This window comes from Aphis gossypii, chromosome X (assembly GCF_020184175.1).
Source record: "Aphis gossypii isolate Hap1 chromosome X, ASM2018417v2, whole genome shotgun sequence".
NCBI classification, from domain to species: Eukaryota; Metazoa; Arthropoda; class Insecta; order Hemiptera; family Aphididae; genus Aphis; species Aphis gossypii.
The window spans coordinates 11,480,884-11,507,327 of NC_065533.1; the positions used below are offsets into that span (position 1 = coordinate 11,480,884).

Sequence of the window (26,444 nt, forward strand, 5' to 3'; positions counted from 1 at the left end):
TTGTTTAACTAAACGACATCGTTTCCAACATTTTCAACCGTACAACGGTGCTCGCGCACATCAATATTATAATTATAATATAGGTGAAATATTGCAGTTTTGTCGCTAGTATCACAATCCAAATAAAAACAAATTATTGTTATTATAAAACTTTTTAAAAGCACAGGACTGCTATAGTATTATACACGTATTATATAAATGCACCATTTTCGGCGCGCGTGCACACACACAAGCGAGCGCGCTCGCCGCTGCCGCCGTCGTCAGCCCGGAATACCGAGTCTCGTACACCCATTAACGCGGTATTAAAAATAGAGAATGACCCTTTTGCCGATTCCGTATATCGTTGGCCCCAGTTTATATTTCGTTATTCCGACATTTAAAGTCATGGGCAATTATTATAATTGTTATAACGGCGGCTGCTGCCCTTTCAGACATTTCGTTTTCACCGTTCACATACATAATTACATAATAATATATAATCTATACGCTTAGCTATTTAACCGAACAGGTATAATTATTATATAATTTAATTTATATTTTATAATAATTATTACTTGTGTAAATATTATAGAGAATATAATTAATACCTGCTCGGTTACGTCATCGTCACGATGTATTTCGCGTTTATTTTATTACGATAAAATTTTTTTTTATTTATTTGTTTTATGTGAAAACGTTGTGATGAGAGAATCGTGTAAAATCTAATCCGATACAATCCACCGAGTTCAATGCCATTTCAATGGCGGTCGATATAATATAACAATATATTCGATGTGCATGCACATCATACCTAATGAATTAATTTTAAAAGCATACGAAACCTGCATTAAAACGGTAATGGATGGAGAAAACAAGCAACTGTTTTTGGACGAGTTACAAATGTGTCAGAAAAATGTCAAACGTTTGTGATAACATTTTAAAGATTGTAAAAAAAAAAAAAACAAGAAAGTATAACTTATTAAGAATTACGATTAAATATCCGATTAGTTTTTTAGAATTCGTACTTAACAGCTGAGCAACTTAAACGAATTACAAAAGATGTTTTTTTTTGTTACGCAGCTGCTGTAAAATAAAAAATCTACATAAGAATATAAAATATAAACAGCATATTTTAATACTTTACGCTCGAAATATAAAGCGCAAACTTTACTATCCGTAAAAGTGAAAACCCATCAAAGCGTCAGATTCAAAATCCTTTTTCTGTACACACCTGAATGATGAACCAAATAACGATACACCCGAATTGAGCAAATTTGAGTTTTTTGAGAATTAAAATTCCTGGATGAATCGAATTTAATAATTTAATTTAATGTTGGAAAAATGTAGGTATACGGAGCTCGATCCATTAAAGAATGATTAAATTATTAATCCAAATAACATTTTCTTCGTAATTAATATACTCTTTTTTTCGGAACCATTTCAAAAACAATAAACGTAATTCATGCAATTACTTATTTAAAGTATAGGTAATGGGTATACCATTAATGTTCAATTTTCCATTTAAACGCCTACATGATATGCTATAAAAGCTTATTCAATATATTATGTACCCTAATCAAAAATTGTTAATCGAACACAAAAAAAAAAATAACTCTCACTTCATTTTAAAACCATTTATTTCACTGTTAAACTATATGTACGAAATATTATTATGTTACCAAATAAATATTATAAAAGTTTATTACGTTGATATACATATATTATATATATTAGTACAAAAAATTTAACTATAATATATAATCTGGTTTATACATTTAAGACACAACTTTAAGAATAAGATTTGAAGGATAAAACAACTATGAACTTAAATTGTCCATATTAAAATATACATTTACATAAAAAGTATTATGTTGAATAAAAGAATATGAGTTTATTATTGTAATTTAATTAATATTTTATTAATCATTTAAATTTTAGTACATATTATTCATATTATTTACCAATTTATGTGAATATTAGATTATGTGTAAATTAGGGAATTTATGATTATGCTGCATAATGTTTGTTTCTTATAGTTATTCAATTTATTATAGGAAGGTAGTAACAAGTATAGAACAATAGCAATTAATTACTTATGTAATAACTATTACAGTTATAATATCTATACATATTGCTTAGGGTTTGTTGTTTATAATTTTCATTAATCGGATTATAATTTTAAATTATTAAATTATTTAGTTCGTTGAACAAACTACAACCTGAGTTACTGGAATTTAGTAAACATCTAAAACCAAAAATCCTAATAAACCTGATTGGTGGTATTCAGATTCTTCAGTTTAGTCTATACCTACTGGTTTGAAAAGCTTTATACATAGATTTCAATAAACTCTACGAAGATTTGAGCTGAAAAATAAATTAAATCCAATATAAATTATAGCTTGATTGTATCATTATTGCATATTGAGTGACCTAACCCTTGAATGGACAATTTTGTAACGTATATTATAATATCGTAATTAAATACCCGCCAAGTTGTAATTTTTTATTTTTCCTTATAATCATAAAACCCTTTATCTAAATTAAAATAAGGACACAAGTATACGACGTATTTTTCATCCAACGTATTTAATAAAAAAAAATCTCTGGTGGAACGTAGAAAACTTTTAATACTCATTGTTAACTCATTGTAATCTTAAAACTAACAAATCGAATAAATATGAACTGCTATTAAACGGTTTTCTGAACGAACATAAGCTATTTTACACGCTTGTAAGATGTGAAAACAAAGATCATTTTAAAATTATAAGTAAGTATTTTGTCCTTTTTTTTATTATTATTTACAACATTTTAATTTTTATAAAAAAAAAATTCTAAACCCCAAATGTTTATATTATTTTCAAAACATAATAGGTATATCAGATAGTTAAAACTCAGGACAGTCAGAACCTTGTATTTTATTTTAAATACCTATACATGCGTTATGTTCAACTTGAGCAAATACTATAATGTTAATTTGCATTTCCTATTCTAACCTCAAACATTAACCTCACAGTAATGACAGTATTCTTAATTCTAAGTAGTACTTAGTAAGTACGATAGGTTCGCATGGTGTGGGGACAATGCATATAACATCACGATACCTTACCGACTATTAAATTCTAATAATCCAGTGTAACCTAATATTATTGTAATTTAGTATAATGTAAAAAATATTCAAACATTGTTTATTTTTTTAAAATACTTGAAAATAACCACTATAATTACCCCCAAGAAATAAAATTTGATTATACTTTTATAATATAATGTTAATATTTATATTTTATTGGTATACCATAGTTTATAATTTAAATTCCAATTCATTTAAGTTATTATTATTATAATTATTCAGTGTACAAATAATATAGAATAGTATTGCAGTTTTTAATTATTAAAAACTTATAAACTTGTATAAAATTTGTTTAATAATTACCGTGAAATATTCATTGGAAAATGGAAATGTTTTATTTTATAAGCCATAATGATTTTTTTCCACTCGAGATGATTTTTATTGAATGATAATTTTAGTTAGACAAGCTACAAGTTAGAGTTATAGTCATTAAATATGAAATACAAAGTTTTATTTTGCGATTTTCTGACACGTATAAGCTATACGGTATAACATATTTCTGTATTTTGAGATTTTTCATTGCATATGGACAGTTCTTAATGCATTATAATATGTACTATTTTGATTATATTTATAATCAATACAGTTTACATAGGAAACCTTATCTTATGTGATATGTTACTTAAATATATATTATAGAAATTCTGTCGGCACTAGTTATCTGTAGTAATCTGTTTTTGTGAACCATATTTTAATCGTGTTTTTTCGTGTTTGTCGTGATCCGAGTGCTCGTAATTTTTTTCATTAAATGTTATTTATTTATACAGTATGGATTACGCTTAATGTTGGGACCAGCCCTGTTTGCCCACATTGAGTGATTGTCCGCAAAAACCGATATTAGTTCAAAAACACAAACATATTTTATAATATTAGAAAAGTTTTTATTTTGCACATGTGAACCATACAATATTGGAAAAAATGTTAAATTACTTTATAAATATAGAATACTAACTAAATATAACATACTAAATAAAATTATTATTTTGAGGTAGAAGGCGTACAAAAAAATAAGGTTTAAATGGTTATGCATTTTATTACTTTCGATAAACACTATCTCATATATCTGATGAAACCCGATTACATTGGCCGTATTTAAATACATATGTGTATAATGTATATTCGAAAGCTGCAATGATAAAATAAAAATTGTCCATATAAACCGAACCGAGTACTCATATTATAAGGTTTTTTTAACATCAGTTAAATACATTTGTACCTATTGGGAACAGAATATTTTGCTCATTTTACGCGGGTGCCCATATCGACCGGTGCTCACATTAGATGGAATTCAAAAATAAGTCTCAAGCAGGCTCCAATCACTTTCGAAAATTAATCATAATATAAAATTATTTGATGTAAAAACATTAAAAATAATGAAATTAAAGATTGTTTTTTATAGCATACTTTTTTATTTTTAAGGATATATTTCTATGAAATAAGGGCATAAATACATATTTTATATTGCATATTTTCAAGGCTTTTAGAGCATATATGAATCCGGAATCTTGTTATTACTATATACCTATATGGAGAACAATGGTTTACGTAGGAAGGTAATACCTGTGTATTTTGTGCATCACGATTTCTAGAAAATTGAAATGTTAAAAATGAAAATAGTGCTCGCGGCGAAAAAATAATAGAAACTCATCCTGTTTGCAATTGGAAGATTTGAGTTTTTAACTCCGTGGTATATTGTCAAGAAAAAATATTGCTATTGTATTTAAGCTTTTTTTTTATTTATGTAAGGAAGATAAGTTATTTTCTATGGCCGCGAGCCATGTACAACAGTAGTCAATTGTATCCGAAATCTCATGAAATATTTTTTTAATAAACTGTTATTTGTATTAAAACAAAATAAATACTTACTATCATAATATATCAACTTAAATCCGACAATACGTATGATATATGAATCTATTCTTTCTGCTACAAAGCAATATTCAATTTAATATATATATATCCGTCATATTTATACATGTATTTTCACTCATTTTTATTCGTGTACAAATGAAATAAAATTAGGTTTTATTAAACGTCCCATAAAGCAAAAGATTTAAAATAAAACCAACAATATATATATTTTTAATTATTATTAAAAGACGCGATAGTGCTATCGTATCAATATCAATTATTGATTAAGTAGTATAACCAGAAAACCTAACCCAATCTTCTGAGCCGCATTATAATAGGTATACAGGTATACTATGGTAAAAATGGAATACATTAACTTTTTAATCCAGTAAAATGATATTATAATAAAAAGTACAATGTATGTAAATATCAGTTTGATGATCTAATTACAATACTGTTTAATAATTTACGTATTTTATGTCTAAATTTCATATCAAAAAAATATAAATGCGATGATTCATTTTATATTTTTAGAAAATTATACAAGTTATATTAGGAGGATGCACACGTAAACATTCTCGTCTATACCTACTTTAGTTTTATTAATAGAATAATACAATGCTGAATACAAGCAAAATGTCCCTTATCACTGAAGAAAACTACAAAACTGTAAATGAACGAGACTTACTACCTCTAAATGATGTAAAATGTAAATATACTTAATACATTATATGGGTTAGGTATCTATCTACTTACGGGAATAACATTATTATTCTAGAGTTGTTTTTACAATATACCGTATAGTGATAGGTTCCTTGAACTATCCAAAAAATATTATTTTTCCTGACATGACATTTTTTAGTGTTTTTTTTTTTTTTAATTTTCTTAACAGAGACTTAATTATCATTAGACATTTAGCGTACTACATATACATACTAGGACACACATATATTATATATGATATTGTATTTCTGTATAATATAATATTCAATGAACGTATTAAAAGAACTCAAAAATAGTATCAAATTGCGTGACTTGCAAACCGAATAATTCAATTGTTCCAATATTATGAAAATCAATATTATTAAATTAAACTTAATAAAATATTGATTCCAAAAACTCTTAAAATAACTAAAATGTAGAATACATTTCATAATGAAAAAAATCAGTTTACTATTTTTGTGACACGCGAAATATATCGAAAGATAGCGAGCTAGGTATATAAATATTAAAAATATTAGATTATATTTCAGGTTGAGTGGTCATTGGAGACACACTATATTATATTGAAATCACGGTTATCTACTCAAGTTGAAACACACAGTAAATCGGTCAGTAATAAATAATTGCACCGTACCGTGTACAGCGCTAGCTATAACTTATCAACATAATTTGTAATAAGTACCATTGAAATAGTTGTCATAGACAATAAACACATGGATAGAACATAACATGTATTCCAGGGTTTGGTTAAGTTAATCGAAGACCATAGAGCATAATATGCTCAGCATATTAGTTACCAAAGTTGTTAAACATAATAAATAAAGAGTAACTGGTTAAGGGGGGGGGGGGTAGTCTACTGGGCCGCAAGTTTTTTAAGACCACTGAGCTAAATCATATAAATTTATAAACTTAACTCAAATACTATCAAAATAAATCTATTTAACTATAACTATTATAATGAACTCTTAAAATGATTGTAATTATGGGTTGTCACTAATAAACAATGAAAATATAAATTTAATTAAGCTCAGATGTTGGTAACTTTTAGTATACAAGATGTGGATAATTTCATTTAAATGTAACGTCTGTAACGCATGAATCTTATATGTTAAATGTATATATATATATAGTAATTGTGGTTATAATTTTTTTTTTATATATAGCATGTTACACAATATGACAACTATAGACGCAATATCTTTAGGGGATTGAGGATTAAACTTTGATCTGAAAAATTGCACATGGGGTTTTGCTTTTTTAATATATATATATCTTCTATCTGAATTACTGCGCCCATATAGCTTCACCCATGTTTATTTTTTGTTTTTTATTTTTTATTTTTTATTGTGTAGTAAGAATATTAGTGTGAATTATTAGAAGAAACAACACTACACCAAATTTCAAGTTCACACGCTATGTAGTTTTTGATATACAGCGATTAAGGAGTGAGTGGTATTTGGATTTTATCTATTAATATATAAATTATGTACAGTGTATAGTTACAAGACAAAATTAGGTATAAATACATTTAGTTACAATATAAATGTTTTTTTTTTCTATGAATTATAGCTTTTTTAGCCTATAAAAAGAGGTTAAACAAAAGTTAGAAAGTATCGTTACTTATTTATGAATCAAATACTGCATATTGTTAACATTTTCAAATGTATATTGTGATAATAATAAATAAAAAGTGCTTATGCAGTCCAGTCTTTCATCAAAATAGTTATAACTGAACAACGGTTAAAAAAAAATTAAAGCTTATAAACTTTTAATACAATAACTTTCTGTAAATAATAGAAATTTAAAAACTCGGGGATAGCTTGTAATGAAAACAATTAAAACAATAAATAAAAAAATAATGAATAAATTAAATCAAATGATTGGTAGTAGGGTTAAAATAATTTTGAACTCGAATTCTGATAACTTGAAACGCTGATATTGACGAATGATCGATCCTCAATCAATTTCTTTATTAATTATGGTGTTGAGTGAAAACGGCAAAATAGTGAGTAAAATTATTTGTTTTTAAGTATTGCACCGACAGCTTGCTTTTGTTATCTTGCGTGGAGTCGCCTTTTGATAATATAATATACTTCATAAAATAATCCATGAATATTATCAATTTTTCAGGACTGGGTAAAACCAAATCATGTTTATCACTTTTGGGCTTCAGAGTAGTATCATGCAATTATAGCGAGTTATTACATTTAATCACGTTGAATTCATTATTTAACATTGCAGTGTTACAGTCTGCAGGCTTTTGATAGCGTTTAATATCTTCTGATATCATCATCGTCAACATTATATTCTTATTGTTTGTTAAATTTATAACTATAGAAGTTTTAAAAAATAATCAACCTTTTGATTTACTACCAGATGAAATGGCTTTTATAGCCTTACATTCATCTTGATCGATGCAAACGCTGTTTTAGATTGCTGGCTTGTGTGATGAAAAGATGGCAAGAACTTATTGACGCATAATATGTATTTCAAGATAAAGCTGCTCTAGAAAATGAGTTAGTGAAGTACAGCAATTTCTCATAATTCAGTTCAAATGATATTAGAAAAATAGAATTACCTTTGTACTTGTTTTATGTTATAAGTAAATACGAAACATTCAATAGAAATTTGATTAAAAACCACTGTAGACAATGTATGTTGTAAATAGATTGCAAATCAGATTTATAACTTTTTCTGCTAAGAATTGAAAATAATTTATACAATTTTATAATGGTTTTTATATTTAATATAGATCAATGGAACCATTAGGAAAGTCTGATTGAACTTGGTAGGTAGGTACGTATTATGATTCGTTGAATATTTCCCAAACATCACACAGCGAACATATTTTATTGTCTGATTCAAATTTTGATGGACACACAAATTGTTTTGATGTAGATTTGTGACGGCTACGAACAATAGATATATCAATAAATTATATTTGATGATTATGAATTGAATGGTATTCTAATTAAAACTCTTCGACATAAAATTGAATTTAGTGCATGGTAATGTTACTTGCATTTAAGATATTTTTTTTTATATAAATTAACAAAATAAAATATTTTGCAGGTTTAATACCAAAATGTATCGACATACTGTAATTTATAAGTAACAGGCCACTAGCTGGTTCATAGTAAAATAAATAGTACTAAAGCTGTAACTAAAAATTCCATAATTCGCGAATCGCCATTCAATTGGAAAAGAATTTGTATTTTTATATAATATACCTAATCTAATATTTTTACATCAAAATATTTTAATAAAACTATCATTAGTTAAATATTATATTTAGACTTTAGATTCGATTGAAATCGTGATTAATGAAATATCCTTAAAAACTAAATTATTCCGTGATATACTTTTTGGAACAGTCATTTATAAAATACTTTAAAGTGACCTGTTCTGTTGTGAAAATATTGTTTACTAAGGCTAATTTGCTTTGATCTTGTTCAAAAAATGTCTTACTATCTATTTGTTAAAATATTAACAGTAAAAGTTTTGAAAAATTAAAAAATTAAATATTTTTTGTAATAATTATCATATTTTCTATATTTAATATATTGATAAGTAATATAAATTAAAATAGGTACTTAATAATATGAATAATTAAGATCAAAGAAATTAATATTTTATACAATAAAATTTAAAAACTTTATATCTAATTGTTTTTTTATAATTACAATTAGATACATTTTCAGTTATTTAAAGAATACATTGGATTAAACTATTATTAATTTTACAAACAAATCATACTTATGTTTTTTTGTATAAGTATTGGTTATTTATTAGCTGTAATAATATTATTCATTATGGTATTATTATATTATTTTTGTATTAACATTTTTATAACTTAAGTGTAATAATATTATGATAATTGTTGTATATAATTTTGACTTTTACACAAAAACACAAAGTATCAGTGAACTATTTTTATGATATGTTAAAAAATTAATTTAATTACAATTTTAAAGGCTGAAAATAATATATTTTAATATTTGCTGTCAAGCAGTTAAACCAAAGTGTCTAGTTACCTATCTATATGTATATAATAAGCTCTATTTATAAGCAAACATACTTAGGTATATATTATTTAATAATGCACCTAAACCGTCAAATAATCCAACAAATCCATTTAAATATTTATAAAATGTATTAACTGAATGGTTCAATCTCCAATGTATGATTTTTATGCAGTTAATTATTGCTGTACATCAATACTCGGCTACCTACCTAAAAGATAATTAATATAGTTATAGTCTAAACGGTAACACACATAATATTACTTATGCTTATAATATTACAAATGTTGTTAACAAAGTTAACTTTAAGAATAGTAAAATTTACACAATTTACTTGGATGCTTAAGTATAATAATTAAATAATATTTAATAGAAAAATAAAAGCATAATTTAAATATAATATAATAAAATATAAATCTATTTATATTATTATATTATTAATATGATATAACATATTATTTTATGTGTAATAAAACAAAAACAATAATAATAAATAATCAAACAATTAGTATTGGTCTCTATCCAAAACAATTATATTCAATTAGGTAATAGTTTTTAAAACCAATACTACATAAATAAATTCGATAATTATATATGCTCAATAATAGGTACATGTGAGAAATTGAATTGAAACAAAATAACCTAACTAAACCTAACCAAAATTTCTATAATATTTTATTATTAATTGGATATATTGGATACCTATACCTACTGTTCTGTGACATTATAAATTCTACAATTTATTAAGTTATCAATAAAATTTATTATATTGTAAAAAAACTTCTATATAATTTACACATATTTCTAACTATTTAAAAATTAAATGCAAATTTATTTACTAGAATAAATGCATAAAGTATATCATTGACATTGACCATAAAATTACTAGATAGGTACCAACAAGCTATAACTTGTGTCACTGTATGAACGATTAATTAAAAATAAAAAAATTAAGTAAATAAAAAATAATTTCCTTAAATTAATTGATTAGTTCTCTTTATTAATCAATGTTTCTAAATCGTTAATTAATGAGGCCAAATTATGACTGATAAATATTCTGCTCTGAAATGTTGGAACAATAGATATCTCAAGACCAGAATAATAGTTAATGATGATTTAAGATGGTCATGATATATTTTATCATCTTATAGTCGTTAAGAGAGAAGTTCGTTTAGCTCCATTTTCTTGCTAGGTACATTCTTGATTCTAGGAAATATATAGAAGATACTACAATATTACAAATAAATTATACAGCTTTTATTAAAATATATTAGATATCAATTTTTATATATATATATGATTTATTTGGGTCATACAATCTATAACATTTTAGTATAATAAGTACAAGTGAGGTTGAGAAAGAGTTTTCAATTATACATTTTGAAAATTTATTCTTGTAATAATATGGTATATTAATCATTGTAGAATTGTTTTGAAAAATTATAATACCTAAAGGTAAGTACCTACTCAATGTTTATCATAAGTTATGAATATATTATTAATTATTATTGTACTATGTCTATGTGTATCGATGTTTAAACTTGCATCATGCTCGTACCAACAATATATTAATGTAATAATGTTTACATATTTGTCCATTATATTATAATTTAAAAATAGAAAATTGTTTTTACAAATGAAATATCGTAATAAAATAATAAACATCTAAAATATGCAGTTTTTTATTTAGCTTTATTAGCTTTATTACGTAATAAAATGTATTGGCGTTCGCATTCGGTCTAGAGTGTTTTTAATCGTTTAACAAACATTATACGGTCCCAAAAGTTCCTAGCCCGAGTAATAAAATTATGGTATCAAATTTATTGCTGCATATACAGAATTATACGATTGTGATAGACGATAACATTAAACATATTGAATATTATTGATAATATTAGTTTTAACTTAAAACTTTAAAGTTATTAAATTATTATTTAGTTAATATAATATGTGTTAATACTTTATGTTTTATTAAAATATTTATATATTAATTTATTATTATACTCGTATACCCATCATAATTTATTCATACGTAAATTGTTGTAAAATATGAAAATCATGAAAAAATTCAAATATCATAATGCTTTATTAAAAAAAAAAATATTTTTATTAGATAAATTCTTTATTCGTGGACAATTATATATCATAGTACAGATATTTCAGATTTCAACAAAATAACTTAATACTCTTTCTCCAAACTCTACTAAAAAATTAAAACCAATTTGCGCCAACAATATCTAACTTAAAAAATACGTATATTATGATGAATAATATATAATTATTATATACTAATAATAAATATAAATATATATATAACTATTAAAGCCTATGATTGTGTACTTTTGTAGTAAGTAAATTAACATACTTCAAAATACTAAATTACTTAGAGTCTACATATTATAACAATTTAATGACAACAATCGATAAGCTTAGTTATAAATAATTATTTAATCTAACCTAACGATTTTGTAATAATAACACAAAAATCCTATAATCTCTTAACTGTCATCCTTGACTTTTCTAGATAATCCTTCAAGTTGATTTATATGTAATTTACCAAGATATTCTTTAATCCAACTATCTATTAAAAATATATAATAGCAAAATGATTATGAAACGCTATTTAAGTGTGGATTTAATGACCGTGTACTTATAAGTTTTTTTCAGTGGATTATACGGCTAAAGTATTTAACAAATAAATATTAAAACAAATATTTTTGTATAGAACAAGGAATTATCAGAATAATCATTATTAAATATGATTGTTCACTTTTTGATTTATGAATATTTACTTATCTATTTATTATGACTATGTATTAGTTATAATGAAAAAAGATTCAATATATTTTTGTATCGTCATCATACTACGAAAGTTTAGGATTATAGGAAGGTATTATTAAGTATTATTGTTTATTGACTAAATAAGAAATAAAACAGAAATTTTATATTGCATTGATAAAGTCTAACTCAGTAATAAAAGCAATAACTATTTATGGATATTATTGTTTGGGCGATAGTTAATGGGGCTTCTCATTATTTATTTATATCTATTATTGATTATTCAAATAAATATATGCATATATTTATTTTTTAATGAACGGAAACGATTTTATTAAAAAAAATAAACACACGTGAATATTTAGGTAAACATCAATATAGTTTTAAATAACTTAAATTAAAGTAAGAAAAAAACTATTTGTAATCTGTCATTGTTTTTTTAGTATTGTATTTAGTTTTGTAAGTAAATAATTTTAATGAAGAAGTGTTTTGTGGTTTTGTGCAGTAATAAATTATATGAGTAAAACTTAAATTTCAATCAAAAAAAAAAAAAAAAAAAGCAGGTAAGTGGGTACCGCTCTGCAATTAGGTGCCGTGTGGAACCCTATTGTAATATATTATAGGAATGTTAAATTTGAATCCAATGATAGGTATCATAACTGTATACGAAAAACAATTCTGAACGAAGATGATTTGTCAGTCTAAGATATAATTTCCAGTGGTTAGTGAAAAAGGTGGTTTATGTTTTAATGGCCTGAATACTCCAAAATTTAAGTTATTTTATGATTATTGTAAGTTAAACTTATGAAAAATCTTGTATTACATTTTCAACTCTTAGCTACATATGCAATTTTTTTATGAATTATATCTAGGTACAAAATAATTTGCAAATATTTATGATTTTGACGAATTCTAATCAACATTTGAACTTCAAATAAAAATAAAATTCTCAAAAAAATCGAAAATTTCAGTAGTCTATAAATAACTCAAAAAAAATCAAGATTTTCTGAAAGTTCAACTGTATGTAGATAACACTAACATAAACATTTGGTGACAATTCCAAGTATTTAAAGTTATAATTACTATTTGTGTTACTTTTGAAAACTATTGTAATTTTTTACTTTTGACCCCCCAAAAAACCAACTAGATTCACTTTCCTATCAGAAATGGGGCTGAGTTTAAAAATCGAAGCACTTTTACTGCTCCAAAACGTGATGACTAACACAAAAAAAAAATAATAAAAACACTCATCATTGTAAAATCAATACATTCATCACTCCGTTCAGAATCTAAAAGTGGTCATTCTATAATGTGCTTAAATAAATATGTACTTATTTTATACTTTAATACGTATAATTTTATTTCCTATTTTAAAATTATTATTTCATTTTTTTCATATTATAATAATTATTTATTTGCAAATTATAAAGTTAAAATACAAACAATATACAAAGAACTAAAATCCTTTAGAAGTCACCGATGTAGATTTTGTATAAACGTATTATGCAAGTAGTACACTGAGGTTTCGAGTGTAGCTCGTTGATCGTCAATTCTGTAATCATGAATATGTATAGTTTTAATTTAATGATAAAAATTGTACTCGAAAAAAAAATTTTAATTAATTATTTTAAAATAATATGTAACCTCAAATAAAAAATAAACACATATCATTATAAAACCAATTATACATTCATCACTTTTCTTAGAATCTAAAAGTAACAATGTACCTATTCAGAATGTTCAAAGTATATATTACTCGTGATTTTCGATCGTAAAATAATATTTCATTAGGTAATTAGTTTGATTCAACTTAAATACTTTTATTTGTCTAATAATAATAACACTTGCAACTTAATAATATTTCATTTTTATGGTGTTAATTAATTAAGTAAGACCGGAAAGACATTTTGATATTGAGGATCATTTTTGGAATTATTGACTATTTTGATATTAATAAAGTAACATAAATATACGGTGTACGATGGATTAATTGGTGCTCGAAAAGAGATTTGTGGTTTGGACATTCCATGAAGTAGATGCGTATAAGCACCCTCACATAAAACGTACTTAGTTGGACTGCTTTTATATTTGGTTCAGTGGTTCGAAAGTCGATATTCCCCGTATTTGATTCAACAGGAAATATAATTTCTAAAGTTTGTAGATATAGCCCATAGTCCGCGGTCCTGATAGTTTTGACACAGTGCTAAACTACACTTGGTCTTAAATTAAATGTGAATTGATATAATATGTAATAGCGATAGGTTGCGTATTTCTTTATTACTAAAATTTGGTTTAAAGTATATAAAAAATAGGTAGCGGATAAGTATCCGCGTTTTTACGTTTGCATCGCGTCGATCATAATTGTTTAACTAAGCCGAACCCTCAAAATTATTATTATCTAGTGGAAAGTTCTGAAAACGGTAAAGGTTTCTTATAATCACTCTATAGGGCATAACAGACAAAAGTGATGGAAGAAATATGTGGTAGCTGGCGTCTGTGTCACTCATTTGATTCAGGATAGAATAATAAATCAAGCGTCCACGAATAATAAAAAATGAAGACGTCGACTTATACATGACAATCCATTAGTACACATCATGAGTAGTACTAATGTGTTTTTGATTGCAATGTATTTTATTGGTTATTATATTTATAGTACGAGTATAGATTGTTGGAGTCCAAGTGTTGACGATTTTCTTACAAACATTTAAAAATGGATTGCTTATAAAATAAAAGAATATATTATATATTATATTATTACTCCATACTTGTAATATTGAACCATGTTGTATCAATATTTAACATACTTTTAAATATTGTCCTGCAGTGAATCGATTAGGTTTTAGGTGAGCTTGGGTATAATAGCAACATTTTTTCGACGTAGTGAATTGGTGAAACCAATTTAGGTTGGGGCGTATTTCTTTTATTATTAAAACATGGCGATGCTTTATGGTTCATACTGAATACAATGGAAACACTGGAACATAAATAACTTTTTAATATCATCCTCATAAATTTAGTGATAATATGTATACATTTTACAATTATAACATTTTTAATTGATAATCATCATTAGATATATTTTTAAATAAAAATAAAAATGTTTAAATTGTAAATAATTTTAAACATTTATGTTTTGCGTTTTCCAAAATACTATCGATAACCGCTGGTATAACGGATTTAACACCAAACTAACTACTAGGTACTAAACTATAAAAAAATTACCATATTACCTATACTGTCATACGATAAATCATGCAGATTGAAAATCAGTTATAATTAACGTTTAAATGATTAAAATACTACAAAAATGTAATCAATAAAAAACCTCTGCAAAATGTTTATACATTTCACAATTATTTTAAAAAAATTAAGTACGTACTACTAACTAGGAAACTTTTTTTTTTTTATAATAAATTTTTCTTATAAAAATTTTTTTTGAACTGAGCAAGCGTTTCAAAACTTTTCTAATATTTTATTTATATGTTTTTATTTTTATAATTATTTTTTTTAGGTAACTATAATATACGTACAATACATAATATTAAAAATATATAAGTTAGGTACAAGTATTCTTTTCGACATTTTCATTTTAAAATTATACTTTTATTGCTTTATTTATTGTATCCTTTATGATTTGTTTAAGCCAGTTAACTAGGACTTTTATTTAAATGTAATCTATAAATGCAAGTATTTATAGTATAAAATACCTATAATAACTATGAGAACTATGTGTAGAATAAATTAGTTATCTAGCTATCTATTGGTTATATTATAATACGTATATCTTTTCTTTTTCAAACCCTTTTTTGAACAGTAAACACGATCAAAAGATTTTATACAACCATGCAGCAAATCTCTAAATTGAAAAATGAATACATATTTTATTATATTAAGTATTATGTAAAATAGTTAGAGAGTTTTAAAATGTATTTTTTTTTTATATATAAAAAGACTGTGAAAGTAAACAAGATCAAACGTTTGTATTCATTCATGCAGCAGCAACCTGATTGAAAATTGAACACGTATATTATACATATATACATAATATATGAAAAGATATACATAAGCATACACTATTTTTCTATTTATCGATTAAAAATTATTTTTCAAACCTAAAAACATCCATCTTAGCATTCAGCAGTCTCAAACTTAAATTAGGTACTTAACTAAATATTAACAGACATCAATTTTTTCTCATGCATACGTTTGTAGAAAATATTAGCAAGCATTTGTAAATCATACGTCTTATATAAAAATGTTTTAACCTATAGACAAAATGCATATTACAAGCCAACGATACAAGACATATATAATAAAAGAATATTCAGCATCGTGTTTTAAAAAATTATACAATAGGTACATGATAATATTATATATTATTAAATATTTAAATATCCTAAGAAACAAATTTATATAGTTACCTACATACTTTGAATTCCTAAGTATATGCTGCAATACACTTTATTAAGACAAAATATACAATTTCGTTCTTGTTTATAATTGAGTAGGCAACATATCGGCTGTACATTGTATAGAGTAAAATTATATACACGTCGAATCCCGGAGATGCAAAATGATTCCAAGCACCGTTTATGGCCCTTCAAATAATTGTAGCAGGTATACGGTAAAACTTTTACATACCGTACACCCTCGATCGTCTAAACGTTATCCGTTATTTAGATAAGGGATAAATTAAATATGTAGAATAGGTATTAAAATATATCGAAAAAATGATACACATGATACGTATAGCACTATAGCTGAATTATTTTATATATGAATTTATAACTATACATGTATGATATATATATAAATATATTATAATATAAAAACCATTATTTTAGCTTGTTTATAATACAATTTTATCAGATATACCAAATGAGACAGCCATTACTCACGATGGATAAGATAGACTATGAAAGTATAACAATGTGTACATTATAATGAAATATACTCGAATTATAATTACAACAAAAATTATGAAACTCTAGTCATAGAAATGCCAGTTGTTTTAAGGTTTTCCTGTTGATAAGTATAGTGAAAATATCCCTATTTCCGAAAAAAAACGTCGGCTATTTAGAGGTGTCCTTTAAGGAAGGTTTCACATAATCACATTTCTAAAACAAAAATTAACTTTTGTGAACTTAAAAAATGATAAATAACATAAACAACGTTGCAGACTTGCAGTGCATATGGGTTTGAGAAGATATTAGATTTATTATTATTAATATTGTTTTATTATAATGGTTCGTTCATATTTTGATAAACTAGCGGCGCGGCGCTACGAGTTTAATAATAACAGTAATTATTATTATTATCATTATGATCTAGACGGTCAGTCTCTCACTTTCTCACTCTTCTCTCTCTCTCTCAATCTGACTAGGAATAAAATGGTTTTAAAAATAATCTACCGAGCGGCGACAACGAATCAACGAAACGTTTACGGACAAAAAATAAAATAAAAACGGAAAAAATTCGGCAGTTTTATTATCGCGTGCGCGCACGCGCGTTTCCAAGATCCGATTACAAATCGTCCCGGTGGCACAGTCCCCCCAAATATATACATCGTACCGCACTGTCCTCTATATAACGCGCGGAATAACAATTTGGCAACCACGTCGATCAGGAAGACAGCGGCGGTGGTGGTCAAATCAGTGCGCGTTCTCAACTATAATTATTATAATATTATAGTCATCTTCGTCGTTACATGAATGAAATTGGGCGAGGAGATTGAGTACCTTCAACTAATCCGCCTTCCCAGGTTTATGTTTTCAACTGACAATAGTATTTAATAACATTAAAATCGATCACGTAGAGAAATAAAATAACTTCCTACTTTTAACGGCTTAACTCAAATGGGCCTCGAATGAAAATCGTGCTTAATTTGTTACCTCGCGAAATTCTACGAAAACCACAATTCTATACTAAGAAACACTTCAAGTACCCAACCACGTAAATTGTTCTTGGATTAATTGTTAACAATACAAGCGTTGGAAACAGATTCTGCTAAATATCTTGAAATTAGTATTTGACTGTGGTCTATGACCATATTTTTATATTATCGTATCGAATTCGAATTCAGATAATTTTTTTTATATAATTATAAAAAATATATTTTACATAACAATGTGTTTTGTTTAATTTCTAAGTTAATTGATATAACATTTATATTTTTTGGCCTTTTTATCGCTTTTTTATGCTTTATATTTTTTGTGTTTAATCATTAGTTAATTGGAAGTTTTATATACCTATATAGTATATAATATAAAAATACATATATAAGACGCGATGTCTAATTATGTTTAAAATACTATACCTTTTAACGGATATACGGATATGCTTTATTTTTGCTGTAATTAAGCGTATCGATAAAATATTCGATTAAGTTAATGTATAGTGTTTATAAAAGTCCCTGTATACTACCTATAGATCAAAATATGTTCTTGAGGCTTTGTTAATAATTTATTTTTTTGCCTTTTCACATTTAAGTACTTAGTAAATTGATAATATTCCCTTCAAATTCAAATCTCGAACCCTAATTATCAGGTTACCAAAGCCGAAACTAGTGCCAATATAAAATATCAGGTGATACCTATTATATTATACATCAGGTCATTTTGTCATTTTGATATCATACATTTTAATATTGGAAAGAAAAATATTTGGTTATTAATTTTAGTTATTAATTAGAACTAATCGTTCAATTATATTTAGTTAATATAATGTTGGTATAAATGAAGTTATAAATTCTATGATAAGCTATACATATAGTTCTATTACATTCAGTGTATAATTAAGTATTTTATTTACACTTTTAAAAATCAATTTTTATTCTTTAATTAATAGTATTTGCTGATATTAATATATTGGTTTTATGTAATTCGAATCATATTATGTAAAATCTGAGACAAAAATCAAATTTTTTAAATTTTAAGTTTTAACCGAAACCGAAATAGAAAAACAGTCAATGATTTTAGATCATATACACGTTTATTGACCATACTATACTTTGAGTTTTTAAGCATTAATGGTCAATGGAGATAAAAGTCACTGTAGTCATATATATTATAATATTATACAACCACTCCGGAGCCTACTGTTCATTAAACTTTACAATTAGTTAGCAATATCATAAAAATTGCGTACGTATTTATATACATAAACAATTATGCAATAAGCTTGTAGTGTAGAAAATGTATAAAAGTTCACTTATGATTATGCATTCGACATCCGCTAAATTTATTTGAGAAGAATTCGTTTTATTAACAAACTTCTATGTATGTCATGATGGTTATGCGGAAAATCGCAAAAACCATTTAATCCTTCAAACTTTATCTTTTAAGATTAACACTACACACAAACACTGAAACACACGCACACACAGGATACGCATTTATTACCTCCTCGCAGGGCTAGCGCACGCAAAGAAGGTTATTATGTTATAATTGGACCGGCGATTGTCGATCACCACTTCCACCCCCGTCAGTGACAACAACAGCATAAAAACGTATGTAAATGATAAAATATATTAATTTTCAGCCAGTCAAATAAGACAACATTATGGTAATATAATAATATTATACGAATAATCATGGACTAGATGGAGAGATAATATATAAATACACATTTCATATATTATACTAGGTGATGATTTTAACATATTATTATCTCGATAAGTGTTTACTTCATTAAAAATGATCTTAATAAGAATTTTTCAACACATTAAAATCTATAATTTTTATTTTTTTAAATGACAATAGCATTATAAGGCAGAATATTTTGTTGAACATTTTGATTAGTAAAAATCGAATTTTTTTTTTTAACTTCTTTTACATTGACTATGTCTCAATAATTTAAATCAACCAACGATAATAATTAATATTTAAAATTTAAGTTTAGATTAGTGGAATTCCACAACAGCTAAATTACCCTAAACAATTTTAGGCATTACTCCACTGATCTACAATATTAAATATAGAATAATATGTTAAGATATAAAATACATGTTGTCATTTAAAAAAATATTTAATACTCTTTAGTTTTCGTAGCAACTACAAATGTTAACTGTTAAAATATTCACCCTGTATAAAATATACATTTTAAAGCAAGTTTGTGCGTTATTCTTATGCGATGGCTGTATTACACTGCACGTATATATATATACAAATTCTGACGACTAAGTATATATTATATACTAAAATGTAGTACGAAGACTGTGCGCGCAAACTGAAACGGAGGGAGGCTGTGTACTCCTTCTCACTCTTTATCCTTCCATCAGTCATGAAATAATGCCAAAATACCTTACGCGGAGGGGACAGCTGACGAAACCGGAGCAAACCGGCGTGTTTTAGCGAGCGTATATAATGGTATTTCAAACGGACAGAGTGGCTGCTGCTGCCGCTGCTGCTTCTACTGCTGTTGCTGCCGCCGCTGCGGTTGAGGAGGTGGGGGACACCGATGTCATAGACAAAGCTAAAAATGCACTCGCCACATACATCGCGCAGTATTATGTTATTATTATTATATAGTTATTATCGACGTGTTCGAGTTTTCCGCTGTTGTTGCTGTTGCAACGACCGTCTGTGTACGCAGCATCGGTTCCGTCGTATATACAGATGTGAAAAACACGTGTTACACATATTATTAATATACATCTCACTGCACCGCGATTCACGAGTACAGTGCTCGCTTATAAGAATATATTTATACACGAATTACGTGTTTACACACACGCACTAGTAATAATTTATATAATAATGCTCGTGTACGCGCGTTGTGAGTGTGTGTGTGTGTGTGTGTGTGTGTCAATATTGGTAAGGACCAGCTGTAAACTATGTGGGAGAAAACGTGAACCCCCCACTTAGCCCCTTCCAGTTTTGAAAAAGCGCGCCGATTTCAAATCGCAGTTATCCTGACGACACGTGAACAGATCATAAACTAACATAATAATATCATAGTATATAAATGCCACGAAGAATAACATACCTAATATCGTTATCAGAGTGTAATAAACACTATATTATTATTATAGATTCACCTGCGTGCCAAAATTAATTTTTCATTAACTCATATTATATAATTGATAATAAATGCATTAATTCAAAGCAGAAGTAGGTATGGGTAAAATAGTTAGCTAATATAGATACTGGTACTATAATATAACGTGTGCCCCAAGATCCGGCTGGCATGCCAATAAAATAGTTATATTATAATATAATATGTTGTACACAAACATCGTACGTACCTTTGCAAAATAGATAGATAGTCGGATAATAATATATCGGTAGTATCAGACACCACGTGTGTTGCAGCAGAGATTTCCAGGATCGAAGTTGCAGGAATCACAGTAGTGTCGACTCGAAACGGCCAAAGCAGCAGTCAGCAGCAGCTGTGGAGCAAGCAAAACATGGCTTAAACGTTATCATGAAATTAACATATTCTGTTTTCGTCCGTATCATATTAATAATAAAATATTAAAATATGGCACTGAGCGTTGGCGATCGTAATATTATATTAACACGATTACATTACAATATTAAAATAATAGATAGTAAATACGAACGGGTCGTGTCCAGCCAAACACGGTTCATCGCTTCCGTCACCGGGTGTACAACAGTATACTATTATTATTATACACAGTTATGGTGGTGTTACTTAATTGTTTTTTTTTTTTTTGTTTTTTTTTTGTTTTTTTTTGATTTTTTTCGTCGACCTCCTGACGCGTTATCGGTGTGACGGTGACGATGTCTCGCCGGTTTCGAGAAGACGAAAAAAAATTATTACATAATGATGATAATATTATAGGTATATTCGACGCGGGCTTTAGACGATCGTAGTAATAATAATAATTAAAATAATAATAATAATAATAATAACAATATGTATCTATGAGACGCGATGAAAAAGAAACCGGTGGTGCGACGAGGGGGCGAGCGGCGGGGGGTGGTGTGCGGAAAATTCGACAACCCAAACTCCTCGACGAGAGAGTGCGTACGCGCACGCGCGCGCGTGTGTAAGTGTGCGTGTGCGCGTGTTCTTGCGTGCGCGCGTGTGTGTGTGTGTGTGTGTGCGCGCGCGAAAGTAAAAATTGAGACGGAGCCGATGGGGAGAGAGATGCGCAGCCGCTGCAGCAGACGTCCGCGACAACCGCACACCGAAAGCGCACTGGCGATCACTAGCGGCGGCAACGAGCTTCTTTGGCGCGTTTCAAAAGCGGCGGCGGCGGCGGCGTACAGTGTATGCTTATTTTAAGTGTCAGTCCGCGCCCGAAATGACGTTCGGTCCGCCGCCGCAGCAGCACCGGCTGTGCGCCGGCTACCCGCGGCGGCGGCGGCGGCGGCGGCGGCGGAACGTTCGCCTTGGAACGTGCGCAGCGTACGCAACGGCACCGCCCGCCCCGCCGTAGCGTCCGTCAGCTCGCCGCCGCCGCCGTCGTCGTCGTCGCAGACACCTTTGGCCAACGCGACGTCGTCGTCGTCGGCGGCGTTCGGGGGGCACACGACGATCGCCGACCGTCGCGCGCAAATCATATTATAATAATATGTACGTATATATATATATACTTATATCAATGCGTGTGTATATATATATATATATTATGCAAGTGTGTGTGCACGTGTACGCGGCGGTGGGCATATGTATGTGCGCGCACACTGGTTCGGACACCAGGAATAACTCGGACGGCCGATGGGCTTTGCCAAAAAAACTTTTAAGAGCGATTTTTTTTTTATTTATTTTTTTTTTTTTTTTTTTACATAATATATTAGAATTTTTTTTCCTCCCGACCAAAGTCTCACCTGCGGGTCGCCGCCGCAGCCGTTTTAAAACTATCGACATTTATAGAGCTATAATTATCGTACAGTAAAACCAGCTCTCTCTATAACGGACACTCTGTATTAGACGGAATCGTCCTTATATTACGGAAAACGTGAATAGTCCCGATTCAAAACATAATATATAATCATATAGGTATAACCCTACCTACCTATATATATTACGAAAAGCTCTTTGTAACGGAAAAGTAATAATTGTTGGTCTCGAGCGATCCCGTTATAGAGATGTTTTTCCGCACTAGACATCACGTTATACTATTATTATACGTAGGTCAGTATATCACGTTATAATAATATTAAGACTGGGATTTATATTGATATGCATTGGCATGTTTTGTTTTTTTTTTTCGCAATTTTTGATTACTGCTTTTGTTTTTAACGACCACATAAATCACATCATGTCTGAGTAAATTGAGGTAATTTTATTTTGCATATTTTTGAATAAGTAATCGCATATTTCAACTACAAACACTTAAAATGAGTGCTTTATGGTATATTTTAGCAATGATGCGGTCGACAGGAGAAGAAAATATGTAATATTGTCTATCCAAAATATAACCATGTATTTAATTTACCATTAAGTAGGGATAGACGATATATTATTAATTAAATGTACATCATTATATCTTAACAACATTGTCGAGTATTCGTACTACTGCAACAGATGTTTCAGATTAATATTCAAGATTATTCTATAACTGACTATAATTATAATAAAATTAGAGTGTTATATCATAGACGTCGTTTTCGTGTATCGAGAGAGCGTTGTATGTAGTTTGTAAATTGATTTTAACTTTTGTCATTTAAAATGCTAAAAAATATTAGTGAACATTTTAGGTAATAGGTATATCAAAAAATTGATTATCTATACAGATTTTAAGACATATGGAAATCACTATTTTTCGGCATTTGCAGCAACCAATCTGTTATAATATATTTTTCCTAATTTTTGGTTTCATATCTTTGCAATATTTACTACTTTTTATTTCATATAAATCCTATTATTTAATAATACGATTTTGAAAATCTCGTTCCTTTTCGCCGAAAACGTCTTTTGCGATGTATAATAATGTGCGTGACTTCTGCAAAAGACGACAATAATATTTGCATACGGTTTTTACTTGGAATTCGACAAAATACAAAAATATATGAATCACTGCTGTGATACACTCATAATAATAGTATACTTGACGCATAATATGCTTATTTGTATTCAAAAGAAGTACGCCTGGTAATACACCTATATATAACTATTTAAGACCACGCGTGTTGAGTTTTTTGATTGTGTTATATATAGTGTAATAATGCATGGTGCTACGAAACTATAAATATATATATAAACGATTCTGAACTATATTATAAATACTAATTAGTAACTGTCGTTTTATAATTTTTTTTTTATGAGTTATTTTCCAATTAAAATAAATATAAATTAATGTGCGTCATAATATTATATAGTGCATAGGTAAACGTTTTCCTAGCCACAAGTTGATTTATAATTTTTAACATAATTTTACAATGAAATGTTAAACAATGTTATTATAATTTAAATTAGGTATAAGTATTATTACCTATTTCATAAATAATTTATAGTTATATTGCATCGTCAAATAGATTCTTTGTTATTTTATTGTACTTGTTTCAATTGAGTGTAACGACCAATAAAATAATAATATCTCGTATATTACACGATAATATAATCACGTTCAATATAACATGCCATCATATTATACCACGTCGATAGATATTGTCAGTCTGTATATTTTCTGATCGAATCAGTAACACTTATATGGCTATATTGTATAGGAATATTTACACTTCCATTCATATTACATTATAATAGATTTTTAGTTTGATATTAATAATTTTTTTTGATAAATTCGAAAACGTTTTTAAATATAATAACCCAATCCTCCGTTCGTAGAAACATAAAAATTAAAAGTTATAGTAATACAATAAAATCGTGTAATTGTTTGAATGGAAATTCTTGTTATTATTAATATACTAATTATAATAGGTACGTGTATTTACAAACAATAAATATTGTTATTCTCATGGCAAATTCTCCTGTTGAATTGTTGAAGAAGAAAAAGTATTATTTATATTTTAATACTTGGCTAAAAAAAAACAATATTTAAACTTTAAACTTTTAAAGTACCTATAATCTGTCTATGTACCTAGCCACCTAGGTATAGATAATGCATAAACATTTGAAGTTTGAATCGCTTAAATATTATACAATACACATTTTCTTTTATAAATTATATTATGAATATTTATTCAAACGCATTACTTTATTTTAGTACCTAAAACACATTATATTAATATAATATTAATTTACTGTGGTACAATAAAGTAAAAAATATAATGTAATGTATTATGATTTAATAAAAATGTAGTTCATATGAATTTATTTTTGATGTTGACGTGTTAAAAAAATAGGGTGTCATCAATAATTTATGAGGTATAATGCTATTAGATTTTTCTAATCTAACTGTCATATTGGCCAAATTTACACCGATATAATACGTCTCCGTGATAAAATCATATAAACGCAGAATTTTAGTATATAACGGATGATATTACTTATTAGTTGTTAGTCATTTGTGCTTTTACCTATTATTATATTATTTACAAAGTAATATGCTGAGATGTTCTTTCATTAGAAACTTTTTTTTTTATTCTAAAATTTATTTCCAAATGATTTAGTTTACAGGTTTGTATAATGTAACAATGAGTTTGAATACAAATTTGAATGTTACGTAGTTGATAAACAAATCTTTTCGTCTTTAAAACTATTCCTCTTTAGCATACAGTTAGAAGTTAGACATCACAACATTATTATTATGTATTTATAGATAACGTCATTATTTAATTATACTATATATTTTTTTTCCAAGTCTAATTTTAGACAAAATAACATAAATGTAATAATTAAAAAATTAAATTAAATAAATAATATTTTTTTTTTCAATAACAAAAAATTAATGTAACAGAATAATTTTTACGATAAATTATTATACGCATAGTGTAATGTATTAATTGTTTAGGCTTGTTTTTACGTAGTTTTAAAATGCCAAAATAATATTTTCAAATTAAAAAATATATTTTTCAATACTGCATTTAATT

The 26,444-nt window shown here is 27.2% G+C and overlaps 1 long non-coding RNA gene across 6 annotated transcripts; it reads right to left on the reverse strand.

Moving 5' to 3' along the window:
- Window positions 1-9,536: 9,536 nt before the first annotated feature.
- LOC126552743 (uncharacterized) lies at window positions 9,537-22,785 on the reverse strand. Of its 6 annotated transcripts, XR_007606157.1 has the most exons (5): window positions 22,046-22,785; window positions 21,728-21,871; window positions 15,288-15,457; window positions 13,924-14,032; window positions 9,537-9,913 (listed from the first exon to the last, which is right to left on the reverse strand). It is a non-coding gene; the product is annotated as an uncharacterized LOC126552743 (long non-coding RNA). The 6 variants fall into 6 exon arrangements; XR_007606160.1 differs by lacking the exon at window positions 13,924-14,032 and having other exon boundaries at window positions 9,542-9,913; window positions 22,046-22,781; XR_007606159.1 differs by lacking the exon at window positions 9,537-9,913 and having other exon boundaries at window positions 11,794-14,032; window positions 15,249-15,457; window positions 22,046-22,783.
- Window positions 22,786-26,444: the final 3,659 nt, after the last annotated feature.